General features: G+C 41.7%; 1 pseudogene; it reads left to right on the top strand.

Annotated features, from left to right (window-relative positions):
* The first annotated feature begins 10,231 nt into the window (after nucleotides 1–10,231).
* Nucleotides 10,232–11,513, top strand: LOC148026240 (uncharacterized; annotated as a pseudogene).
* Nucleotides 11,514–11,681: the final 168 nt, after the last annotated feature.

The following is an 11,681-nucleotide window of genomic DNA, read 5'->3' as shown; positions in this document are numbered from 1 at the left end:
ACAATGCTGGGAAGGTGCTCGAGAAGCCGGGGAGTGACGGGAGCTCGAAGGAGTCGGATATGGCTGTCGGGAGGGAGAACCAATGCAAGTAGGGAGTTGATGGGATGCTGAGAATGCCACGAACCAAGCTCAAGAGTCGGAAAGCAAAGCCTTGATACCAGTTGAAAGGGAGTGACGGATCGAAGGTTGGACTCGAGAGCTATGGCGAGAGAGCAAGAGCAAGAAAGGGAGAGACTAGAAATGGGAACTCCAACAGTCACAATGTGTGACCAGTCCTTATTTATTCAAACTGTCTCTAAAAGAATAAAGAATAAAGTGACAGTGACGGGTGCTCGCCACCTGCAGTGTGCAGTGGCGGTGACTGTCAGTGTAGTAATACACGGGTGGCTAGGCAGAGGCGCCTTTACCTCCAACAATGTCGGCACCTCCCACCAAGATAACCATGTCTCTAATGAATGTAGCTCTATCTCATGTGCATGTTCCAAACTCCAAAATGGAACAAGTTTGTCCTTTGCTGATGCGGCTGACACTTCACTTGGTGCATCTCCACATAGTCGACACAAATCCTTATGCTCTTATTGTGTAATGTCCCCATTACTTAGTTTATTTTAATAAACAATGTGCGTATATATTCCAAAGAAAATTGATTTATGTTGCATATCCACACATGGAAAAAACTACAGAATCTCTACAAGATTTACAGGAACCAGGACTGGTTTACTAGAATAGTCTAAAATCTCTAGTATCATGTTTAGATGACTTAATTTTCACTTTAGATGGATTCAAATATATACTCTGACTTATTTTGAAGGGAATAAGTCGTCTAAGACAAAAGATCGATAAAAATAATGCGATTTATGAAAATTTTTATTTTTGCCTATTTTTGATGGATTTTTGTAATTCTGCTACCATGTAGGCTTATTGACCAAATGTGTTCCAATCGTTTTAAGTACCCAAATGTCTATATTTAGAGTTCATACGACGAAGTTATGATCTAAACAAGTTGCAGGGTAGAAATAAACGAAAATCTTTGTCATCAATGATGTCATAAAAAATGCCAAAAAGCAGGCGTCCTCTCTTTACCCCCCCTCCCTCTCACTACTATATAAACAGGGGTAGAGCATCACACACACACACATACACATAGACACACAGACACACAATGAAACATGTAAAAGTCTCTCTGCCTGCTATTGACGCGACGAAGCTCTGCTGCAATCAGCCTAGTCTCTCTCTCTCTCTCTCTCTCTCTCTCTCTCTCTCTCTCTCTCTCTCTCTCTCTCTCTCTCTCTCTCTCTCCAACCCTATGCGGAAGCGCTGTCCATCAAGCTTCTCCCATGGCTCCCAAAGAGACGTCGAGATACTGAGCGAGGTCACGCTTAGAGACCTCTCCAACACGAGGAAGTGGTCACCGTTGTTGCTGAGGAAACTCAACACGATACTGAAGCACAAGCGGAAGTTAACCTCGAACCCATTCAAACTAAAGAACCAGCCATCCCACAACAAATTGAGGTCGCAGCTATAAATCGTAAGCATGATGGATGGTTAAACGGAGACAATCAGGTTAGTACATAAGAAAATGATCATGATTAGTTAGAACTCATTTAGACTTGTAAAAGCATGTTAATATTAACAAATGCTTTTTAAGAAGGAATACTGAAATTGATGAAGGGGATATATTCTATGCATCGCATTGACAATTGGTAAAAATGTCTTATGGTTATGATTGCTTTTGGATTTGTGAATGATGAGTTATGGTTCTTATGATTCCGTGCTTGCACAGACGGATGAGATGTGGATTGTGGTGGTTCAGGACATTGGGGTCCCCAACCCAATGCTCCCTTACACTCTGTGAAGTGTGAAAAAACTCACCTATGGGTGGGGGTCCTACGCCCCCGAGGGAGGTAGGTATTTTTTATTTTGATCACTCGAGCACCTGAGAGGGCAAAGGGCCGAGTGGTAAGTGTCAAGATTGTGGGAGAGAAGGAAGGAGTCTCGTTTGAAGCTTTCTTGCTTGCACAATGGGGGAAGACACACACGGGTGGAGGCTGAAAACAGTTTTCCTCTTCTTAGTTGTGTAAGACAAAATAACTCAAATACAAAGAAATAGAAGAACCCTATATATGGGTCTCAAACCAAACTCAACTAACTAAGGTGGCATACTAACTGAGCCATGAACTAGAGTAGATAAGGATAGCTATCATGTAGCTATTATTCATGGGTGGTGTACCAACCGCGTCTGCAACTGACAAGTCGGTGACATAAATACACAACGGTCACCCTGGCGTATCACGAGTGGAGCTCGATATCTCAACACTCCCCCTCGAGCTCAATCCCAATTCCTGCACACCAAGCAGGTCTCTGAACTTGTGCAGCTTCTCTGCGCCCAATGCCTTCGTGAATATGTCAGCTACCTGATCCTCTGTGCTGACATAAACTAGATCAATAAGACCTAGTAAAACCCTCTCTCGCACATAGTGATAATGCACCTCAATGTGCTTTGTTCTAGCATGATAGACTGGGTTATTTGCCAAGTGTATACTACTCATGTTGTCACAATAAATGACAACTGGTCCATCTGTAGACTGATGCATATCATAAAGTAGCTTATGCAACCAAGCTACCTCACATGCAGCCATTGTTGCACCCCTGTACTCAGCTTCTGTGCTCGACAAGGCAACTGTAGGCTGTTTCTTGCTGCTCCAAGTGACTGCAGCACTCCCAAAAGAGAACACATATCCACTGGTAGATCGTCTATCAGAAATACTACCAGCCCAATCAGCATCAGTGTATCCATGCAGCTGTATCTGAACCCCAGTCTCATAAAATAGTCCATACTGCAATGTGGACTTCACATACCTGAGTATGCATCTAGCCGCATCCAAATGCGATTTCCTTGGAGCCTGCATAAACTGACTTACCAATCCAACAGCATAGCTCAAATCTGTCCTGGTAATAGTCATATAAATCAAGCTTCCTACTATGCGTCTGTACATAGTAGGGTCTTCCAGAAGCTCACCTGCATCTGCGCTCAGCTTCACATTCTGCTCCAAAGGAACTGAAATAGGCTTACAGCCTGTCATCCCATATTTGGACAGCATGTCCAATCCATACTACCTCTGCAAGAGCTGTATCCCACTTGGTGATCTAATCACCTCAATGCCCAAGAAATAACGTAGCTCTCCCAAATCCTTCATCTCAAACTTCTGCTTCAATAGCATTTTCACATGAAGGATATCTTCATCACTGTCACCTGTCATAATCAAATCATCAACATAAATGACAAGTAGCATAATACCTTTCTCTGTTTTTCTCACATAAAGTGAGAAATCTGCCTTGGAAATCTGAAAGCCAATAGTGACAAGATACTGTCCTATCTTGTCAGACCATGCTCTAGGTGCTTGCTTCAAGCCATACAAGGCTTTCTTCAACCTGCAAACAGACTCAGGATGAATAGCATGCACATAACCTGGTGGCTGCTCCATATAGACCTCTTCTTGCAAATCACCATGCAAGAAGGCATTCTTTACATCCATCTGATGTAAAGACCATCCCTTTGATACAGCCATAGCAATGACCGCTCTTACGGTTCCCATCCTTGCAACCGGACTGAATGTTTCTTCATAGTCAATACCATATGTTTGTGCATACCCCTTGACTACTAATCTTGCCTTGTATCTGTTCACAGAACCATCTGCATTGTGCTTCACCTTATAAACCCACTTACAGCCAATTGCATTTTTACCTTTAAGCAAAGGTACCAATTCCCATGTAGCATTTGCTTCCAAGGCATCCATTTCTTCATCCATGGCTTTCTCCCATTTTTCTTTTCCCATGGCTTCCTCAAAAGAAGTGGGTTCTGGTTCCTGTATCACTTTGACCATATATGCATAGTGAATGGCTGTAAATCCATCATATTTCAGCCTATCCACAGGATACCTAGCTCTCGTAGACCTGCGCAAAGTAGGTTCACTCCCAGGTGCTCTCAAAACATCCCTGGTCTTCCTTACTCCAGGTGTAACAATAGAAGGAATACCCAACTCATCATCAATGCTCTGTTCTGAGCCACTGGATTCACCATCCACATAAGAGTGACCTGCATTCACATCAAACATGGACTGATCAACCTTCTCTTTTCCTTTTCGTGATACCTGCATACCACTATCTGCATTACTTTGAGAAGATTCTCCTGATCTCAATCTGCCTGTCCATGGCGAAGAATGTGAACCACTGCTAGAGGACGCTCCAGGTCCACTAATATTTTGTGACTGCTGCTGTGAATTCTGTCCAGCATTACCATTTTGTGCATCTACATCATCAATCACATTTACTGGTTTATACCAGCTACTCATCTCATCAAAAACAACATCTCTGCTCACTGTAAACTTACGAGTAGAAGGGTTATAGCATCTATACCCTTTTTGCTGCAGAGAGTAACCAATAAAGATGCACTTCTCAGCTTTTGGATCCAACTTGGATCTCAACTCATCTGGCACATGTACATAGGCAATGCAACCAAAAATTTTCAAATGAGAAATATCTGGTTTCCTACCAGTATACCTCTCCTTTGGAGTCATTCCATGTATTGCTGTAGTGGGAGTCCTGTTCATTATGTAGACTGCTGTAGCAACTGCTTCAGCCCAATAAAAATTTGGCAAGTCTTTTTCATTGAGCATGGCACGAGATACCTCTCCAATATGCCTGTTTTTCCTTTCTGCAATTCCATTTTGCTGTGGGGTATGACTGCATGAATATTGCTGCTTTATGCCATGCTCCTGCAAGAACTTTGCAAACTCATTTGAGAGGTACTCTCCCCCTCCATCTGACCTTAGGCATTTTATCTGCATGCCTGTTTCTTTTTCAACCATCGCTTTAAGAGTTTTGAAATGCCCAAAAACTTCACTTTTCTTTTTCATAAAATACACCCAAAATTTTCTGCTATAGTCATCAATAAAACTGACAAAATAATGACAGCCTCCAAGAGATGCAGCTTTAGTTGTCCACACATCAGAGTGGATTAATTCCAATGGCTTCTTACTCTCTTGAACATGTCTAGGAAATGGTTTCCTTGCATGTTTTCCAAACTGACAGGCTTCACATACCTTATGCATTTTTGCAACCTTGAATTTTGGCAAACCTGCAACAATATTTTGGGCCTGCATTGATTTAAGTCGTTGTACATTAACATGACCAATGCGTTTATGCCAGATATCAATATCTGCAACTACACCGGTCCCATGTGCAAACATTGCTGCACTCAATTTAGACATGTCTGCATCCAATGTAAACATTCTGCCCTTCTTCTTTCCTTTTGCTATCAAGCGACCTTTATTTTTCATATCCTCAACAAAGCATCCATGAGGATTAAATCTGACCTGCAAGCCCTGCTCAACCATTTGACCAACATAAACCAGATTCTTGGTGATATTCGGGACATGAAATACATCGGACATGTATTTCTTTTTCCCATCCTGCATAGACAAGGGAATTTTTCCAATCTGCACAATAGGATGTGCAGTATCATCACCAGTCTCCACAAATCCTGGTTTTTCCATTTTCCTTGCATCCTCCATCCATTCTGCATGACCTGTCATGTGGTTTGATGCACCTGAGTCAACATACCATACATCATTGCTTTCTTCTGCACTTGTCACAGAATTGTTCATATGCTGCACCATAAACAAGTGCTCATTTCTTTCATCACCCTGTCTACTAGAAGATGCATAATTTCCTTGTTGCAGTTTTCCATTCATGATGTCATTCTGCTTTTTATAGCAGTCTTTAGCCATATGACCCATTTTACCACAGTAGTAGCATTCAACATTACTGTTTGCATTTTGGCCTCTTTGCCATCCACCACAACCTCTTTGGCTCCCCCTGCCTCTAGAGTTACCACATCCTCCTCCATAGGACTGGTTTTCTTGAGTTTACTGCATATTCTGATTTCTGCCACGGCCTCCAAATCGGCCCTCTCTACCTCTGCCTCTACCTCTTCCAGCATTTGAGTAGAAGACAGCTTCTTTTGAAGTTCCTCCTGAAGAAGATGCACCACCATTTCTCTGCTCCTCAGAAATTAGAAGAGCAATCAACTCCTCAAAATCAGGAAATCTTTCACGGACGGAAATGGATGTTCGGAACTGTGCATAATCCTTTCCTAGACCATTCAAGGTTACGGAAACTAAATCATCATCTTCCACTGGCGACCCAATGGAAGCAAGTGCATCTGCAATCTTCTTCACCTTCATGTGGTAGTCGTTGATGCTCATACTTTCTCTTTGCACATTATGCAACTCTTGCTTGAGCTGCATTTTCCTGGCTTGCGTATTTGTGCTATACATTTTTGACAAAGTATCCCATGCCTCCTTTGGCGTACTTGCATCCTGAATATGCACAATCATAGAGTCTGAAATGCTGATAGACAGCCAATACATAACTTTCCTGGCTCTCTCATGCCATGCTTTAAATGCCTGCATTTGCTGTTGATTGGGAACATCAGGAAGAACTGGTTCTTCTTCATTTCCTGCAACAAATTCCCAATATCCTTTTCCCATAAGGAAATTCGTCATTCTAAACTTCCATGCTTGGAAGTTGTTCTTGTCAAGCTTTTCAGTGACAATCTGTGAAAGAGAATCAGATGCCATTACAGAAGACTGCAAAAAATTCTGTCACTGCAAAAACCACAGCTTCACCCTCACAAGGGAAAATCTGCAAAACTGGCGAAAGTGGTATTTGACCACACAATCACTTCCTAGTGACGATTTTGCATCAACAGGCAACAGGGATGATTCTGTAACTCCCAATGTCTCTGCGCACAAGCATACAATGCAATTTTCACAGTAACTATTCACCGACCTGTAGAACAGTGGCTGCACAGCATAAAACTGGGCCTTTTCCTGAGTGCGTGCAGAAAACTTCCGCCTCCAAAACAGGCCCCGAAATGGCCTCAAATAAAAAAAACAAGGTCGCCGAGGGCTAAAGCCCTCACCCGCAGCATATACCGCCCTCTTGCTTCACCGCGAAGGGCATCTCAACCTGAGACAATGCACTCCTGCACTTTCCAGCTGTGCTACTGCAGAGATCTGCTCCCAAAACAGAAAATGAAAGCAACACTGCTCCTCTTACCAGAACACCGCGAGCTTGGCTTGCTTTCTTGAGCTCCTTACCATGAACAAGGCTCTGATACCATGTCAAGATTGTGGGAGAGAAGGAAGGAGTCTCGCTTGAAGCTTTCTTGCTTGCACAATGGGGGAAGACACACAAGGGTGGAGGCTGAAAACAGTTTTCCTCTTCTTAGTTGTGTAAGCCAAAAGAACTCAAATACAAAGAAATAGAAGAACCCTATATATGGGTCTCAAACCAAACTCAACTAACTAAGGTGGCATACTAACTGAGCCACGAACTAGAGTAGATAAGGATAGCTATCATGTAGCTATTATTCATGGGTGGTGTACCAACCGTGTCTGCAACTGACAAGTCGGTGACATAAATACACAACGGTCACCCTGGCGTATCACGAGTGGAGCTCGATATCTCAACAGTAAGTGCCCCTATTATGTAGGATGGCTCCTAAGGCTCAGGGAAGCTTAGAGGGGCTCTGAGCCAGTAAATTTCCATGTTGACCATGGACGGAGTGCGATCACATACAACCCAATCCTGAGGGATTGGAAGGTCCTATCCTAGGCTGGACGGTGTCTTTCTGCGGAAAGACGGTTTTGTAACACTCTGCGGAGTGATGGCTCTGGATATTATTATGAAATAAAGTATATGGTTTTTTGAATTGTTTGTTATGTGCTAAAGGTTGAGTTTAATGAACTCAATCTAATGGAGTAATAAAAGGAAGTTGATTTTATATGTCCAAACAGTGTGGTAGTATGCTTTGCTAATTAGAAAACTAAGCAAACCCATCGAGGAAAGTGGAAGGCTTCGATCCTGACGATTAGACGCCTGTGGCTAGGTGGACCCGATTAGTCGGATAACTTTCCAACACTAGATAGACCTAATTAAATCGTGACCCTCCCAATACCAATAGAATTAGTTACCAGGTTTAACACCATTTTAGGGGGTTGGATTTGAGATTTTGCCTTATGGGTAGGGGGATCGAGTTACACTCTCCCCCGTCTCTCACTCTCTTTGAACCAAGTGCGGTGTCAACCTCACTCCTACCTTTGATTGATTACAAAGTGGTCTTTCTTAGGTGGGCATTACATTGCTGTTAGGGGTAACTTGTCCACACTTCCCCTGTGAAGTAGAACTGAGATTCCCATGTTCAACTAAGTCCAAGGTTTCCCATGGGGAGACAGGATGGTGATGTGCATGGATATGAATTTCATTCGACTACTATAGGACTCCTCTGGGTCTATTGGAGGAGGAACCTCACATCTTGAAATTGTGGTGATGTACTCTTTTCCCAGTGAAAAGAACATGAGCGTTCCTTGAACATCATTACATTCCTTTTACCTTTATTGAAAACAGTAGGTACTGCAAGCCAATTTGCTTATGTCTCCTTAGCCATGAAACCTGCAAACTTTGCACTCTCAAATCCACATTGCTGCAACCTTTCATTCATCAAAGTCCAAAATTAAACTTGTGCATTTGTATTCTCCACCTTGAACTCACCTACTACAATTGTAAGCAATTCTCTGACAAAAGGGTGATAAACATGTGCACTCATTGTGGTCCAGTCACTTGTCTTGTGCACATGATCAAAGTGGACAAATTGTTTTCTAATGGTCCACCCGGCCTCATTTGATTAACCAAGTCGACCCCACTTTCGGGACCCACAGAGGACATCTTAAATACATGAGGCTCCACATTGCTTGCCAGCTGGTTCAAAAATAAGAGGCTATGAAAGAAAGGGTATCACCTATTTGTTTGCTCCTTAAGATCCAATAATGCTTCGAGCCCAAGAATCGATCCCTTCACATTTTGACGGGCAATATCCATGGATATCTGAATCCTAAACAAATACCAAAGTCAATCATTGCAACATGTGAGTTTCAAAAAAATGTAAACAAAGTTTAGACCTAACCTTTTTCTTTGTACAAGAGGTGTAACTCTTTCTAAAATCTGCTCGACCCCCAAATCTCCCATATCAAGAGTGATATCAGTGTCATCAAAGAGCATGTCCATAATTATATCTTGAGCTACACCTGTCTCAACCTTTTTACACTTTGCATAAAGGTCATGGGAAGCTCTATGAGAGAGAGAGAGAGAGAGAGAGAGAGAGAGAGAGAGAGAGAGAGAGAGAGAAAGTGTGTGTGTGTGTGTGTGTGTGTGCGCGCGCGCATTAAGAGAAGAGTGGTGTGAGGCTCAAGGTGTGTGTAAGAGAGTGCGGGTGTGTGAGTTAGAGTGAGTTAGCATGAGTGTAGAGGGCCATGATCTTAATTTTCTGACACCAATATAATCTTATGTGAAATGTTAGGGAATAATCATGGCTCCACAAAAGAGACAACAAGCAAAAAAACATAGGGAGTTCGGGTCTCTTACAATAAGATTTCTTAATTCAACCAAAGATATGAACTAATGATTCTATGTGAACTAATGATTTCTTAATATTTCTATGTGAACTAATGATTTATAATTCAGCCAACGAGCAAGGAGAAAGGAGTGTGCGCATCTAGTCCTCCAACAGATGAGAGTGGCGGCGATGATTTCTCTCCTATCCAGGTTGTTGTTTGTATGCTTTTTCTAGGGAATATTTTATGTTGCTTATATTGAGTTTGCCAGTTTCTAAGTTCTATGTTTCAAATGTTCCTAGGTTTCTAAAAGAAGACAAAAAGAACAAGTATTGTCTCAACCCGCTAGTAGCACTATGCAGTCCATGTGTAGTGAGAAAGAAGAGCAAGGGGAAAATGAGGTGGTGGAAATTATGAAAGGTGGAGATGTATTGGCTAAATGCAGGGTTTTAGATGTCTCAAGGTGCCCACCCATTCCCCTTTATAGGATATTTCCATACCCTAGGGTTCGAGGTTTGAGAAGTGAGACTTCACTACTCAAAATAGCCTTGGAGGATGAAACTTACTGTCTAGAGAAGGGTATTTTCATTGTCTCTACTGTCTCCCCTTTGGGTGTTGCAATTCTGGTGACAAGTGAGATGAGGGCTTCATGGGATGCCCACTGGTAGGCTATAGATAAAGAGTTTGAGAATGAGTTGAGAACCAAGAAGGGGTTGTCTTTTCTTTCCAATAAAATGTTCTATGTGTGGGAGGGGAACCATCGCACATTGGCTTGGATGGAGTTCATTACAAAGAAATATAAAGATGATAAAGAATGGCATTTGAGGGTCTTTAGCACTATTGTTGATCCAACTAGACTCAGTGAAGTCTCCTTGCTTGATGGCCTTCTTCTCATGAATGGGTAAGTTCCTCTCAAAACACAATGCGCATGTGATCCTTCTCATTAAATGCATCTGTATTAAATTTTTGTTTTTTTTGGAAGCTTGAATGAGCATGTAGTCATAGTCACAAAATTTGAAGGATACATTGGTCAGTGCTGCAAATATTTGTGAGTATGACATTAAATCCTATTTGTGAGAGCAATTGCTAATGTGGCTAAAACCTTGGAAGCCAAAAAGAAGCTTGAATCAAAAACTTCACCCCCATGGTATCCGTTGGCTAGAGAGGATTTGGCCCAGCTTGTTTACCAGGTAGATATATATTTGGTCTCTTTCTTGTTATGAGAGGATTAGAAAGTATGGTATGCAATGATTTTCCCAAAATTTTGTAGGTTGAGTTTCAAAAGGAAGTAAGGACCAAAGTAGCTAAAGTGACAAAAGGTCTAAGTGCGGAGGAGAGGGCTTTAAAAGAAAAGGAGATCTCCACTGAGTTGCAACGGAAGTACATTGATTGTATGCAAAAAGTATTGCAATGTTTGATTTGTTTAGAATTATTATTGCTGTGTTTGTCTCCTACTAATATGAAATGGTTTTGGTATATTTATTAGGCCTTGAATACTATCAATCCATCCCTTGGCAAGGAATGGAGAGAAACTTTGTTTTCTCTTCAATTTGATGGAGTGGACAACATTGTGGGTATTGAAAACTTGAATTTGATAGCAATCGCTTCCATCAGTGTAGAGAAAAAGATAACTTGGCTGAGATTGCTTGAGAGTTCAAGATCTGTTCGCAATACCCATGGTATGCCATCAACAAACACAGAGTTCAGAGCGTAAGAGTTTTTCACTTTTCTTGCTTTATCTCTATGCTTCATAGAAAAAAATTGTCTTTGCTTTGCATGTTTTCATGCCTTTCATTATTTCTATCATTGTAGGTGGTTTTCTAGGGAATTGTTGCTAGACATGATAGAAAAGAATGCACTTTGTTCTTTGGAGCAAGAGATAAGAATAGTAGCTACCACAGAGCATCCAATTAATTTTCCTAATGAGCCATCTCTTCATGTTTACTTTGCATCCATATGATATGAGGGCAGAAAACATATTTTTGGCAACATTAAGAAAATTGGTTCTAAAGAAAATTCCAAAAAAAAGGAGGATCAACCTATTCAGTCCCATCTTGATCCAGTCGCTTGTCAGTTGCTCTATTGGTTGGTTTTCTATTTTAATGCCTTTTGTTTGACATTGCAGTGTGTAGTTTGTGGGGACCCATAAAAATTATCTTTGAATATTCCAGGTAGTTTTTGCACTTGAGAGACCTCAAGCTACTTGTTGATTTGCCCAAGGCTTGT

This window comes from Lygodium microphyllum, chromosome 14 (genome assembly GCF_053477565.2).
Source record: "Lygodium microphyllum isolate KBCC chromosome 14, Lygodium_microphyllum_v1.1.10, whole genome shotgun sequence".
Lineage (NCBI taxonomy): Eukaryota > Viridiplantae > Streptophyta > Polypodiopsida > Schizaeales > Lygodiaceae > Lygodium > Lygodium microphyllum.
This window is presented reverse-complemented; position numbering and strand designations above follow the sequence as displayed.